Source organism: Calidris pugnax, unplaced genomic scaffold (genome assembly GCF_001431845.1).
Source record: "Calidris pugnax isolate Ruff unplaced genomic scaffold, ASM143184v1 scaffold2, whole genome shotgun sequence".
In the NCBI taxonomy this organism is placed as follows: Eukaryota; Metazoa; Chordata; class Aves; order Charadriiformes; family Scolopacidae; genus Calidris; species Calidris pugnax.
Window position 1 is genome coordinate 1815480 of NW_015090766.1, and position 16550 is coordinate 1832029.

Here is a 16550-nt window from a genome sequence, read left to right on the forward strand (position 1 = left end):
GATATTAAATGTTATTGGTTTCAGTACAGACCCTTGAGGGAAAACACTAGTTCCCAGTTGAGAGGAAGATTCTCATATTAACTGTCTTTCATGTGCTGAACTGCAGAACATATGGCTAGTCTGTCCTGCAATTGAGTATGTCTTACTGTACTTACTTTTGCCACCTCCAGATAGCCTGTGATTTGGCTCAAGACCCTGTTTGCTGGTTCCAGCTGAGTAATTTATAAACTGAAGATAAAGCAAATCACTACCTCTATTCATCCATTCATTTGCCCTTCTGTTCTTTGCACTAGTGGCTGGATTTCCCAGCTATGACCTGAACCAAGGCATCTTTGGCAGCCTCTTTGAGTCTTGAAGTCTCCCACTGTTCTTTGCACTTCACCTCTGTTGTTCCTGTCTAGCCAGGGGTTTTCCACTGCGTTCGGTGTTGTTGGTGATTCTTTTTAGTAAGTGCTTAAAAGACCCCAAACCCGCAACTACTTGATTTTACTATTAATAAACAAACTTGCGTCTGTCTTCACAAGTATTACCCTTTCTGGCTGATTCACTCTACTTTTGTAACAAAGAAACCAAATGCGTTTTCTTACCCTGGTTACATCTGCACTCACACTGTTAGCAGATATTAAACATCAATGTTAATCACTTTAAGTTTAATCCACAAACTCAGTGTGGCCCCTGTGGGTGACATCTTGTACAGGGCTATATTTTATGGCTTCTCCCCGGAGAGCTCTCAGGTTAGGCCAAAAAAATGCTGTTTCTTGATGTTTAATAGCTTGGACATTATTGTGGAGCCCGTAAAACCTCACCCCTGCTGTTATGTGGGTTCTTCAGCAACTGTACAATCAGCACGTTATAGCTGCAAAACGTTTTTCTCAGTCAAGGGAGCTGTAATCTTACTAAATATTTAAAAGACATATTATGAAGGACTTTTGTCTACAGATGTTCACTTGTGTCATTGCAGCAGTAAAATTGGGTGCTTTTTTGCCTGGCTACCTATAGCAATACATATGACAAAGCAAAAATACTGACTTTTGATAGATGCATTCACTTTAATCATTTGAAAACTGCTCATTCGTCTATAGCTCGGAGCTGTAGCATGTCAGCCAAAGAGAAGCATTTCAGTGTTAACTTTGTCCCTTGTGATGCTACAGTTAATTATTGTGGGTGGAGTCCTGCTGACCCATTTGCAATTAGTGATTAGTATGACTTTGACCATAGATTATGTCCATGAATTTATAAGGACATTACAAAGAATTAATTTTTGCCTCAGTTCATGCCCCTTTCCACTCTGAATTGAAAACAGAAGTAACTCCAGAAATGCACCAGTTTTAGTTTTAGTCATGACTTTAGTCATGCGTAGAGGACAATAGGTTTGGGTCTGGCAAACTTCCTCTCTGAAGAGATAGAGATTATGTTTTTTCATCACAACTGCATGATTTACATATTAATGACAGATTTGTAAACCCTAGAAAACTCTCCTAGTTGCACTGATGCAATCCACCAGCAAACTAAGGAGACGTGTAAAGGAGCAAAATCTAACTGACGTTGTACCTATCAACTTGATGCAAAACCAACAATAAATCTGTCTTACCCCCAACAAAATATACTCTAGACCTGGATGCAGTACTCCAGGTGAGGTCTCACCAAGCATGGAGTTGAGGGGCAGAATCACCTCTTTCCAACCTACCCACCACACTTCTTTTGATGCATCCCAGGATAAGGTTGACCTTCTGGGCTGCAAGTACATATTTCTGGCTCATGTCTGGTTTTTGTCCACCAGTATCCCCAAGTCCTTCTCTGCAGGGCTGCTTTCAACCCCTTCATCCCCCAGGCTGTATTGATTAGAGGGCTTGCTCTGACTTACCAAGAACCTTGCATTTTAACTTGTTGAACTTCATCAAGTTCATATTGGCCCACTCCTCAAGCATGTCAAGGTCCCTCTGGATGGCATGCCTCCCTGTTGTGAACCAAGTGTACCACTTGGTGTCATCCACAAACTCGCTGAGCGTGCGCTTGATCCCGCTATGTCATTGATGAAGATATTAAATGTTATTGGTTTCAGTACAGACCCTTGAGGGAAAACACTAGTTCCCAGTTGAGAGGAAGATTCTCATATTAACTGTCTTTCATGTGCTGAACTGCAGAACATATGGCTAGTCTGTCCTGCAATTGAGTATGTCTTACTGTACTTACTTTTGCCACCTCCAGATAGCCTGTGATTTGGCTCAAGACCCTGTTTGCTGGTTCCAGCTGAGTAATTTATAAACTGAAGATAAAGCAAATCACTACCTCTATTCATCCATTCATTTGCCCTTCTGTTCTTTGCACTAGTGGCTGGATTTCCCAGCTATGACCTGAACCAAGGCATCTTTGGCAGCCTCTTTGAGTCTTGAAGTCTCCCACTGTTCTTTGCACTTCACCTCTGTTGTTCCTGTCTAGCCAGGGGTTTTCCACTGCGTTCGGTGTTGTTGGTGATTCTTTTTAGTAAGTGCTTAAAAGACCCCAAACCCGCAACTACTTGATTTTACTATTAATAAACAAACTTGCGTCTGTCTTCACAAGTATTACCCTTTCTGGCTGATTCACTCTACTTTTGTAACAAAGAAACCAAATGCGTTTTCTTACCCTGGTTACATCTGCACTCACACTGTTAGCAGATATTAAACATCAATGTTAATCACTTTAAGTTTAATCCACAAACTCAGTGTGGCCCCTGTGGGTGACATCTTGTACAGGGCTATATTTTATGGCTTCTCCCCGGAGAGCTCTCAGGTTAGGCCAAAAAAATGCTGTTTCTTGATGTTTAATAGCTTGGACATTATTGTGGAGCCCGTAAAACCTCACCCCTGCTGTTATGTGGGTTCTTCAGCAACTGTACAATCAGCACGTTATAGCTGCAAAACGTTTTTCTCAGTCAAGGGAGCTGTAATCTTACTAAATATTTAAAAGACATATTATGAAGGACTTTTGTCTACAGATGTTCACTTGTGTCATTGCAGCAGTAAAATTGGGTGCTTTTTTGCCTGGCTACCTATAGCAATACATATGACAAAGCAAAAATACTGACTTTTGATAGATGCATTCACTTTAATCATTTGAAAACTGCTCATTCGTCTATAGCTCGGAGCTGTAGCATGTCAGCCAAAGAGAAGCATTTCAGTGTTAACTTTGTCCCTTGTGATGCTACAGTTAATTATTGTGGGTGGAGTCCTGCTGACCCATTTGCAATTAGTGATTAGTATGACTTTGACCATAGATTATGTCCATGAATTTATAAGGACATTACAAAGAATTAATTTTTGCCTCAGTTCATGCCCCTTTCCACTCTGAATTGAAAACAGAAGTAACTCCAGAAATGCACCAGTTTTAGTTTTAGTCATGACTTTAGTCATGCGTAGAGGACAATAGGTTTGGGTCTGGCAAACTTCCTCTCTGAAGAGATAGAGATTATGTTTTTTCATCACAACTGCATGATTTACATATTAATGACAGATTTGTAAACCCTAGAAAACTCTCCTAGTTGCACTGATGCAATCCACCAGCAAACTAAGGAGACGTGTAAAGGAGCAAAATCTAACTGACGTTGTACCTATCAACTTGATGCAAAACCAACAATAAATCTGTCTTACCCCCAACAAAATATGATTGCCAAAGCAATGGAAAGTAGTTAAGATAGGGGGCCATAAAAAACAAACCAATGCTTTTATACAGTATTTCCCTGTCTGTGTGAGATTATGTGCATATTCTGTGTGTATATCGTTTTGCGCAGTGTGGGGCAGGAAGAAAAGTCATGTATGAATATAAAACTCGTATGTACAAACATACATGCATGTATACATGTTGTGCCTATAGATATGTGCACATATATATATATATATATATGTACACACACATATGCCAACATCCCTCCAATTTTCATGAGAATGCAGAGTGCTGCAACATGCCCAGCAGAAGCCAGCAGAAGATAGGGTAAGGGCTGCAGAGAACTGCTGCCCCAAAGAACATGACGTGCTGTCTCCTGACACACAGCCAGGCTCAGAGTCCTGAATGCAGTTGGAGGGGTGTTCACCCACGCTCAGGGCAGATTCATAGTCTGTGGCTGAAATCACCTAAGTGAAACTGGCAACTGGAAAGAAACAGATGAAAGAAGAGATGTGCCTGAGCTCCTCGAAATGTGTTGCAAATCTTGAGTTTTCTGTGCTAGAAACTGCTAACCTGTGTGACTAAGCAGATATTTCCTCTAAATAGACTTAACATGGAAATCAATGTCTTGATGTCTATCAAAGTCTCCAGAGAGACTGAAAACCTCAAAAAGGGTTAAATTGCCTGATTCCTCACTCGGGAAGGTACAGGGTTGGAGGATTTCAGCTGCTATCACGGGAAAGAATGTGGAGCAGCTATCCAGCAGGACTGGGTTAGCAGAGAAAAAAATTCAGTGGTACATTTAACTGTAATTTCTTCTTATTATTTTTTCTGTCAGTTCCCACTGAAAAAATGAAAATATAATAAAATTGCCATATAGGTAGATCTACTTGTGTCCTTCATCAGAGTATAGTAGCAGCATGACAGAGAAAATGAAGATTAAGAGTGAACTCTTGGTCCAAATAAAGCTTTGCCATGGTCTTTAGAGGACCAGCTTGTTACCACAGGTATTCAGCCTGGGTCAGTATAACCCATTCTTACTTATTTGTGAGCACAATTTTTTCTTTAGTGGTTAGAGTGTGTTGAAAATACTGACCTTCTGAGCTAAAGAAAAGTGAAAGAAGGAAAAAAAAAAGAGAGGTAAAGTGATTTGTGTGCATGATAAAAGTGTTTTTCTGCAATAACACAGCATGAGGTCAAGCATTACACAGGTTGCATTTGCCATTTTATATCTCCTGCCAGACGAATACAATTCAGAGCCTGTTACCCCTGCTTGCAGTACTGTTTCATAGTTATGAAGTCATGACAGCTGTGACTGCCAGTGTGGAGAATAAAGTCTGTGGAAAAAGTTTGGATAGCTTCCCACCGCATGCTGGCCAAAAATAAGTTAGCTGGAATTAAAACAGAAGAGGAGAAATCTTGCAGGGGGAGCAGAGTGAGGGAACCTACCCATGTTTTAGATTGAGACGCAGTCTGAGGCACAGCAACTCTGGGACAGATCCTGGCTCCGCTCCCATCTCTGCGGGATCCTGGAACTGATGAAAAGTCCAAGGTGTAACCAAGAACCCATTTTGGCCGAGTGCATCCCACCTCATGGAAATTGGTACTTCCCATTTCCTGCCTCCCTGGAGATTCACAAGTCATTTGAATTAATTTCACTCCCACCTTAACAATAACTACACAAACACAGCACCTCGGTCCTTGCACCTGAGGAAACAGTTTACATGATCTATAAATTCACAATGTCCCACTTGAACCTGGGGAGCAGGTGCTAATCAATAACGTGTTGCCAACATTTAAACAAGAGATCTCCACAGACACAATCTCCCTTGGCTGCGACAAATGCCGCCGCTCCATCCCCTGGTGGGTTCAGCATTATATGCATTTGTAAAGCAGGATTTGACTTCTCATCCACCATCTGTGGAAAAATCTTTTCTCATGTTATCCAAGCAAAGCAACAATGCTTTGCAAATTGATGTCAATGGAAAATGTTTCTGTTTTGTTTCTGAAAAATAATGTGAGGGTATTCAGAACAGCGTAACACTTAGTATGTATGGTTTGGTTCTGCATGTTGGTGTGTGAGTACCAGAGAGAAGATTGCCAAGATTCTTCTTTTGCATCTGGTAACTGATTCTTGCTACACTAAGAGATTTATCATAATAGTGAGACGTGTGGTGTTCAGAATACCTTGGAGGAATCTCACAGAGAGGTCACTTCTGCTAGGTACTAAAATGAAATGTCTAGAGTGGGTGACATATTGGATATAGAGTGATGGAAGCTGATTGCAGGCCTTTCACAGGCCATGAGGAGCCACTCCGGTATCTCTGTATCTCTGACTGGTGGACATTATGATTTGAATTCAATCAGATTATCCTGAACAAGATTGCATTGAACAGGATCTTCCCACTTACCCCAGGAAGCAGCAGATGTGGTAACACAAGATACATGTCTAAAAACTGAGAAAAAGGATCAGACAAAAACGGCTAAAAGAGGACTAAAAAGGAGACCAGCTATTACATTTTCAGTTCAACCAAGATGCCCATGACCATATTGCAAAGGAGGGGTATACTTCTTCTGCCTGACGTGGGGAGAAGAGCTTTGATCTATTCTTATATTCACAGGGGCCTAAAAAAAATTATGCCAATGACCTATTTTACTTGAGAGTCTCAGAAACTGCCCCTTGCTTCAAAACCTTGCTACATGGTGATAAAGTTCACCAGCACATACCAGTGACAACAGCAGCAATGATTTTTTCTTTTTGTTGCTCCAGCTCATGTGGGAAGAACTCATCTTTGCCTTATTTAGAAATAAACTTTTATATTATGAAACCATCCACTATGTTAACACAGAGGCAGACTCAGGCTGTTTGACTTTTCTAATCTTTATTTGTTTATGATTTTAAAATATTTAAAGCCAGAAAAAAATAAGATTAGAAAATTAAACATGGTGAAAGCCATATTCAAGGGGAAGATTAGATAATGAAACGTGTCTCTTCTGTTTGTCCCCCCTCAGCAATTGCATCACCATGTAGCACCTCCTCCTTGCAATTGTGTCAGCTCTTGGGAAAGAGCTACCCTGCCATCAAAAGACAAGTAAACAAGGAGATTAATGGGAAATTTTGAATACCTGTTAAAACCTTCTTCTTCAATGCCACTTAGCAGCCAGGGACTCATACAGGGTTAAAGGACAGGTATGAGAACATGAACTGCTGCTTGCATTTTGAAATTGACTCCAGACAACAGGACAAAAGTCACTAACGAGGCTTGAGAAGTACCACCAAGGTCAAAGTTTGACCCACGCTGTAGCTGTAACTACAGTACAGCCATAGAACAGTAGATACTCACAAGACAGAGCCAAACTGCTGTGACAGATATTTCGACTCCCACGTCTGCCATCTAAACAAGGCATTAAATACACATACACATACCTTTTTTCCCCTGACGCTTTCCTTCACCACTTTTTTTTTTTTTTTCCTTTGAATTTTGTTTAGTCTTAGTTTGCACTTTTGGCAGACAAATGGAGTCCCTGAAGATGAAACACCTTCACATCTCATCCAGAGGACAGAACCAAGGCTGCTTTTGATCAGTGCACTACACCTAAGTCAGCAGCCTCAAAGCCAGATTGAGATTGTTTCAGCTCTGGACAAAGTCCCCAGCCACCAGAGGTGATCATTGTTCCCGGGCTAGTCCCTGCTATACATGGCATAGGCACAGGAGGAGGGCAAAGAAAACTGTGAACTGATGCACTGGACTTCAGGATGACCAAGTATGCAGGTTGCTTTGTCTAAAATGAGCACCAGCACACTTGCAAACAATTGGTTAGAGGAAGGAGGGAAAGTCACATACAAGGAGTATTCAGATGGCATTGCCCTGGCATTGCAGTTACAAGCTGACATGTTTTATGTATTAGTAATTGTGCTGATTCTCAGTCTGCTAGATCAGACTGAGAGAAACACTGGATCGCCTGCTCTGCAGACTCTTCCTGTTAATCACAGAGATTTCTCCTTGGTGTATTGTTTTCATTTAAAAAAATGTCAGTAGTCTGAATACCTTTGATTTATGTGAGACTACCGCTTCTCTGAGTCCTTAGCGTTGCAGCTGAAGGAAGTTGGGTTGAAGAGACAAAGCTATTTTTCCTTGAGCCAGATTGTCAAGCCCACCGGGCAGCACTTTGTTTTTTCCTGTCTTGAAGGTTTTGTTCTGCCTCATGGCTGCTCCTCTGCTTCTGGGACTGGTGTTTCCGTACACAGACACATGCCAGCACTGTAGAAAGAGGTGGACGTGATCACTTGCTGTATGTGAAACGGTCCAGTTGTATTTGCTTAAATTAGAAATCATAGGCATGCTTCCCCTCCCTTCCTGTTTTCCCATTGATCTTGCTTTTGTGAGTTGTATTTGCTGTGTATTGCACAGCTGCCTGAACTTGAGGCTAGTATCAACCCTGCAGCTGATGAGCGTGTCCTTCCTTGGTCCCGGATAGGATTTGACTGAACTGGTTAATGCAGCTGAAGTTAACGGATGGATCCAAAAAGTAATACAAACCTCTTATCTTTTTATTACACGCTGGTCTGTCCCTATTCACAAAAGCATTATTTCTCCACGTCTGTTGTCATGCATTATGTTCTGTGGGACAGTCTGCGGTAAATGTGAATGACTGTACACAAAGGAATGACCCAAAGAAGCATTGGGCAAGAGACGGGCTGGCCTTTTCTCATAAACACAAGTTCTCAAATTCTCATGCTTTCATCCCTCATGTAATCCATAATTCATTGAAATAATAATCCAGAGAAAGCCAATTGAATCAAAAGCAAAAATGTTTTTGTTTTTCTTTTTTTTTTTTTTCTGGGTGGAGGAGAGATGAAATGAACAAAACAATTTTTATTTTCCTTATCCACCAGAAGGAACCTCCAAACCAAATGGGTTTCTATTTTGAGCAAGAAATACCCACACTTACTTATTAATTGTTTGCAATGTTTCTGGAAAGGTTGGGCAAATTCTTTCTGCTTTTATTGCCCAACCCCACGAGGGATGAGAGGAGCACAGAAAAGTGCGCACAACTTGTTGTGATTGGCAGTTTGTATGTCATTATAAAGGCACCAAAGAAATGCAGAAGCACTGAAAAATGGTACAATGGCGACAGAGGGAGCTGGACTGCAGTTTGCTGTTTTTCAATACAGGCTATACGTTTTACCTATATTCGCCTATGAGAACAGGGAAGGTCAGAGCTCTATCGTTATCAGAGCCATGCCCATGTGATTCTCATCTCAAGAGTCTTGACATAAACCCCCTTTAAAGATCACGCTTTCCTTTTGGTGCAAAACACCAGTGCACTGAAGGAAGACTGCAGGTTTTTTTCCTTTAAAACTGCTAGACCAGGAAAAAGTTCCCCGCAGTGTGTGCTGCGAGTTGTACACTATACTCATTAGTGACTTCGTCCTGTGAGTTGCCTTCTCTGGCCCCCATCCAGGAAAGCACAAAGTATACATTTAATTTTCAGCATGTGTGTAGAGTCATTAACTGCAAGCACATGCTTATATGCTTTCCTCATTGCTGCTTTTGGTTCTGCTATTTAATATAAAAGCCAGCAGTGGCTTTTAGGGGTTGAGAATGTTTTCAAGGGGACCTGAATATAAGTGCTGAAAACTTCCCACTGCCTGTAAGAATAGCAAGGCAATAAGATTTTTCTGATTGACGTGATATCCCTACCTGAATACTGTACTTTGAATGAGATTTGTCAGGCAAACTTCTGTTTGCATGCACATTGATCCATGCTACGAAACCGGGGAGAAGGGAAAAAATACTGATGTATTTTCAGCAAACGACGTATACTGTTCTCACTTCAGCCAGCCTATGTAGCTATCCTGCAGCTGTAAAGAGATTACTTTTCCTTAGAGGGGTGTTATAGTCTAGTTCAGCTTCCACCCTGACATGCACATGGCTGCCTCCAGGCATGCATCTGCCTCATCTCCATTTGGTAGGGATCTGTCAGGAAGGAAAGGCCTTCCTGAGACTGAATTTCTTATTTTGAGAGTTTCCTCTGCAACAGTCCCAGCGAGGAGCTCTGCAGACGTTATTGTGCCCATGTCTCTGCCTGCAAGTTACCCTATGGTGAGTCATGTGAGGAGACGGGCAAAGTGAACTCCTGACTTCAGCGAAGTGGCAAAACACAGGCTGACTAAACTTAATGTCATTTTCACCCTTTCTTTGATGTCATTAAGAAATGATAGGTTTCTTATTTGTATGCCTCCTTCTCAAGTCAATACAAATACATTATCATGCCTACTTCTTCTGTGAAAGAACCAACAGAGACAGTTTAACACCATGGCCATACACCGATGTGGTGGCAGAGGCAAAATATAAAATTAAGCAGGAATGGAGCGGTGGACTTCTGACCAAGCCATTAGATGGTGGTGGTGTGTTTTAAGGGATCCAACAGGCACTCAGTAAAGCCCTCACACAGGCTCATCTATGCTTACAAGAGCTGCCTCTTTTCTCTGTTGTGGGCATTTGATGAAGGCTGCCCAAATCCCAGCAGCTTTTGTTCCCGGGAGCTGTTATGTAGTGACTTCTGAACATGGGAAAGATTTTAGCACCTGGGGAGGTGCACTGGGGGACTGACCTGTCTGGAGAGCCTGCTCTGTGCTACCACACTCACCGTCAGTCCTGTCCAAGTGTTGCAAAGCAAGGTAAGTGTAAATTAAATCATGTTTCCTTTCCCCAAAAGTTAACTTAGATTGGCCCTGGGAATTTGGAGAAAATGTCAATGTAGAGTTCAACTTATCGAAATTTGGTTTATCCACTACATAAAGATATATGAGCATAAAGAGATAGGTGACCTGTTGGAATGAGTTCAGAGGAGGGACACAAAGATGATCAGAGGGCTGGAGCACCTGTGCCAACAGGACAGGCTGAGAGACAGTTTGGGGTTGTTCAGCCTGGAGAAGAGAAGTCTCCAGGGAGACCTTAATAACGGCCTTCCAGCAGCTAAAAGATGCCTACAGGAGAGATGGGGAGGGACTCTTTATCAGGGAGTGGAGCTATAGGACAAGGGGTAATGGTTTTAAATTGAACGAGAGGAGATTTAGATTAGACATTAGGAAGAAATTCTTTACTGTGAGGGTGGTGAGACAGTAGAATAGGTTGCCCAGGGAAGCTGTGGATGCCCCATCCCTGGAAGTGTTCAAGGCCAGGCTGGATGGGGCTTTGAGGAACATGGCGTAGTTGTTGGTGTCCCTGCCCATGGCAGGGGGATTGGAAGTAGATTATCTTTAAGGTTCCTTCCAACCCAAACCATTTTATGATTCGTAGTTGTTGGTGTCCCTGCCCATGGCAGGGGGATTGGAAGTAGATTATCTTTAAGGTTCCTTCCAACCCAAACCATTTTATGATTCTATGATAAAGTTCAAGCTCAGAGATTGAAGTTCCACATGCGATTAAAACTTTTTTTTAACCAACATAATTTGTCTCATATAGGGCATGTACACACTTCAAAGCAATCTCATTTGTACTTTTCTGTAATAAGAAACCATTGCACACTACTGGAAAAAAAAATGGTGATAACACTCTATGTGCCTGGTACCTTTTCAAAGTTCTCTGGAGAAAAACATAGGCACAGGCACTGAGATTTATTAAAATGTGAGCCCTTCTTGAAGAGGCCAACTTTACTAATGAACGGACTGAAAACCAGAGACTGTCCCTTCTGGCATATGTGTATCATATGAAAGCCAGTAATTTTTTATTATCTCAGTATTCCCAGAAATGATATTAAGTTGAAACACAGCTCCAGTTAACATAAGCATCAAGTATATACTGGGACCTCTTAATGCTAGAACAATAAGCCAGCTTTATTACAGTGATTATTGATAATATGAGGGTTGTGCTGGTATTTAGTCAAAACTACATAAAATTATTGTTTTTCTGCTGCAATCATTGGCTATGCAGTTACAAGGGACCAATAATAAGTTTGTAAGTAATTAGTGACAAAGATTTCTTTTGTTGTATAAATGGAGTAAAAGCCTCAGGCTAATTTTACCAGCATGTTCATATGATATCACTTCCTGAAAATACATGAAAGTTTTAAAAAAGGTATATACACAAAGCAGAGGCTGTCCAAGTCATACAGAAAGGAATGACCTCAAGAAATATGCTGGATTTCTACCTCAGAAACCTGAATTAAAATTGAGATCATTGCAAGAATTCTAGCAAAAATGCAGTTTCTGTCTTGATGCAAGGCTAGAGAGTATTTCTTTCACAGTGAGTAGCCAGCTTAGAAGACTGCAATTCAACAGCAATATTTTTTGAGTCACTCCATTGATTGAGACTGTTTTCCCATTTTTTCACACTGTCACTTTGCACAGATTGGAGCCAACTGTGCTCAACCCCTGCTCTAAATTACCAGTCAGCAAATCTGAATCAATTCAGCTGATTTTATAGGCTATTCTACTGACTTTACAGGCTTCACTCTGAATTTACCCCAGCACAGCCAGATGCAGAATTTGGCCAGTTTTCTGTTTGTAAGAAAATGTAATTAAACATGACGGATGTGTTTATCTTAGAGAATATTACTGTACTGTAAGAAAGATAGCAAAGATAGTTATACCACTCCTTAAAATCCACAAAGCCTTTTTACCAGGTCCTAAAATCTGTTCTGACTTCTTTTCCGGCCTGCCCAGATACACCACAAATTTTCTAAAGGATTTCTGAATTTCATATGAGTTTAGATTTGTGATTGAACTGAAAAGCTGCTTTTTTTAAAATATTTTTTTCTGGCAGAAGTCTCTCATGTGTCTAGTCTTTGGCCAACAAGCTTATACTTTCCTTCGGATACTGGATGAAAATGCCACTTAATTACTCTATGCATGGGAAAATGATTTTGTTCTTGCATCTTTGTGTGGAATAGTGTCAAATTTCCTGTTCGCCCTTGATAGGACTAAGTGAGCTATTCAGAAGAATGAACCAGAAGTGCTCTGAAGAAGGCTAAGAAGTGTAACAAAATTCAGGTGAGATTTCCCTTTAATTCCTGTATAAGCATGTGAACTTTTAATGAATACTGCTAGCTAAAATAAATCAGAGTGAAGGTGTGAAAACTCCCACCTTTTAAGTATGACTCATCGTTAGATATGAGACTCTGTTTTCCTCACATGGGTCATAAAAGTATGATTTTGAAATCTTTACAAATACTACAAAATGCCCGAATGCTCTGTGTTGCATCACCAGGAGTGATAAGGTGAAATGTCACTGTGTCGTTTTTTGGTCACTTGGCCATTCTTCTGAGGCCATTTTTGCGACAATTCTGATGAAGGTCAGAATGATCCTGATGTTTACTCTAAGGAGGTCTTGTTACATTAATCTTTATTTAACTTTGAACTGAAATACTACAGAGATAATATTACCTCCCCCAGCACGCAGTACAGATCTGTAGACTACTAGGGATCTAGAGACCAGCATCAGGAAACTCTTGCTCCAGATACTCAACTCATCCACGTAGCTTTCACTGGGATGCTTTTTGGCAATATACCATGCACAACTTCAGTTTTTTCTAGATCTCTCAATACAAAGCCGTGGAATAACATAACATAGGAAAGCCATGCTTCTCTACCTGGGTAATTTGTTAACCCACATTGTCTGAGATATACTTCCTGCTTCTGGCCAGAGAAGAAAATATAGTAAAACATGGTAAAACAAATAGAGATGACCATATAGATAAGAATGTCCCACTCTTATGTGTCACTCTGAGCACTCACTACTGTAATTGCACAGGTCCACAGCAAATGCTGTAAGAAGTTTTATGGAAAGTGACATTAGGAATTCATTACCAGCATGACTGGAAGCATACTAAACCATGCTTAACAAAGAGACAATCACTATGTGTGTAAAGAAGTGGTAAAATGTATTTTGAGTAAAGGAAGCATTCTGGCAGAAGCACAAATTTGCTGGCATAAGCACATCTACTCCGAAGGGCATTGACCAGAGAAGTACTGCCAGTCAGAGCTTGCACCCAGACATCACACCTCCCCGTACCCTGACTGACACAGGTATTTTGGTACAAGTCTGTGATGATGAGTATCACAGTAGGAAATTTTTCACACTCTTTTGCAGATCCTGGTGATTGCTGAGGGTTTAGGATTTGCCAGCAGCTGCTGTTCTATTGAGTTTCTATGCTAAACTTGCTTTGGCTTCCAACTTTCTAAGGTCTATAAAAAAAACCAGCCCATCAAAAAACAGGCGTCCAGTGGGAAGATTTACAGTCAAGGTAGATACTTTGCTACCAGTTTTGAAAGGCATTAGAGAAGAGATTTCTGCAATAGGATTTGTTTTTTTAATGTTTTGTCAGTGTGAAGAAAAAAAGACAAAGAAAATTAAAGTTAACAGGCCCCTCTGGCTGAAATATAGCAATGAATGTCAGTGTTCACTTAACTAATCTTAAATAACAAACATTATTAATGTTTTATTGTTTTATTTAAGTATACTAAAGAGCAAAAGGCTAGAAAGCGCTGAACCCATGATGAGTAAAAATACCAGATCTGTAGGTTTTTCTTTGAAAAAAAACCTTCCACTCTGTTTCATATGAAGAATAAAATACAAGATATAATGAAATAGCTAGGAAGATGTCATTACGGAAAAAAAAGGCTGGCTAAAACAGTGCTAAATACTGCTTTGTCTGCCCAGGTGAATTGGGTTTACAGATCACTTGATGGGAACATATAATCAGAGCAACAGCAGGTGGTAACTATAAAACACAATCTCCCTGGGAGGTGATTTGTAGCTGGATTGTAGGTAGGTCAATTTTGGGCTCAGCAGAGTGCTGTGGTCTGGGGGACCTTGTGGAGGGGAGAAGGCAGTTAGAGGGCTTGATCTGTGATAGCTGAACCTCACAGGGTGCCTCCAGGACTGTGGGCTACTTGGGTGATGTAGGAGGGGAGTCCACTGCCTGGATCTTGGTTATCCTCCTCCAGCTTTTTGTCACCCTGCACTTGAAGTTTCTTTCTTTCCCTCTCTGTGTGAGGCAAAGGTCTGGGCAGGCTGTATGGTTCCTTCTGCTACCTTTCTCCAAGGACAGACCCCTTACCCTGGGTGCTCTCTTGCTCTTTCTGGGGAGCTGAGCTATTGCCTCATAACATGCACTGGCTCAGCTTCCTGCTGGTGGTGGTTTGAGACAAAACCTGAGTGATAAGAGGGATTTGTGGAACCCATGCAGGTTGGCGAGTCAAGGGTCTCCTTTGAGAGACTTACTAAGGTAAGTCACCAGACCACAGGTCTGAATCTCCTCAAAAAGATGGGTCTTCTTGAAGTGTGTTTTGCCCTTCATCACCTAATGCCTGCTCAGAAAGACAGTGAATAATGGCAGGTATGTAAAATGATGCGCTTGCCTACAATGCTAGCAAGTAGGGAGTATAAAAGTATATTTGCATTGGGCAAACCACAAAAAGAAATCCACACGGAGTAAGAGCGCTGAGGGCATGCACAGAGTGCTCACTCTCACTTCCAACTTCAGAAGTTATTGACTGAATGACAGAATTGACAGAAATGAAAGTGAAGCTTGAAAGTTTAATCTCATCTGTCCCATCCTGATGCCTGGGGCTTCTGGAAAGGCAATTTCCACTGCAAGCCTGTGGGAAAATTGTCTGCATTGACTACATCATCCTTCCCTACCTAGCCCATGAGTAAGCTAAGTCTAAATGAAGGAATAGAACACATTCTTAGGGGAGAAAAAGGTAAAAATCCTTCTTCGGATGAGCTGTTATCACCAATGTTGCTAAAAGGAATGTGTGTTTACCTCTTCGGCATAGCAAAACGCGTCTTGATCTTGTTACAATAGCACCTGGTGTTAGTGACTCATCTTGTTAAAATAATCCTGAAAAAAACCCAAACTTATGCAGGACAAGTGGCCTAACTAGAAATGAGAGAAAATGGTTAAGTGATTGTACTCCAGTATGCATTCAAAATTCTTTTGAGCTGCTGATGGCATTAAAGGACCTATTTATTGCAGCCACAAGTGAATGCCACAGATTCCTAAGGAGAAATGTGGAAACCTTATCAGCTTTTCTCTCTTTAAATTACATTGTGGGGAGCGGGGGAGCAGGAATCATCAAGGGAGCAATGTGAAGGAATAGTCTCTGAGCCAGTGTGATATTTTCACCCTTTCACATAACATCTGGGCTCCAGATATCCACTGGTACATGTGAATCACTGCAGATGCAATTCCAGAACATAGCAAGCATGTATTTCTTCATCTGGGCAATTTTGGCGTAGGGGATCTAGCAGTGGAACTGTCATCAATTTGTCCCTAAATTAATGTATTCTCACAGATACCCTTATCTTCCTGTGACTGTTAACAGAGAATGAACAATTAATGGTAACAACTAAGGTATTTAAATAAAAATCGTATTTTTTTCATGCTACAGGAAAAAAATATATTAAAAGACAAAGGAGTGGATGAATGTCAACAAAAAAAGATAACTTACTGGATAATTTGAAGCTGGCTTCTATGAGCACCATATTTATGATACTTCGTATTTGTTGAGAGGCAGATCCTTCTCTAAGTGAGTAAAAAGTTACAATCACTTTTTAAAACCCTTCAATCCCCTAAAGAACAGGCATGAGTGAGTAACTGAGAAATACAGCTGCCAAAGGCCAGTAGATCCTCAGTTCGGCAAGAGTTTAACTTCTCTCCATTCTCCTTACATTTAGAGATGTGCATACCTGTGTTTGACCCATGAGCCCAGGCTTGGTACCTAGAGGTCTGATATTAAGACCCAAATGTGTTTCATCAAGACAGTCTATGTCAAATGGTTTCCATTTGCGTGTGATTTGCTCAAGCCACAGAGAAGATCCCATGCTGCTCACTTAAAATATCAGTCCGCCGTTAGGTTTTACTGTATCAAGCATCTCCCTGAGCATCTGGAGGAA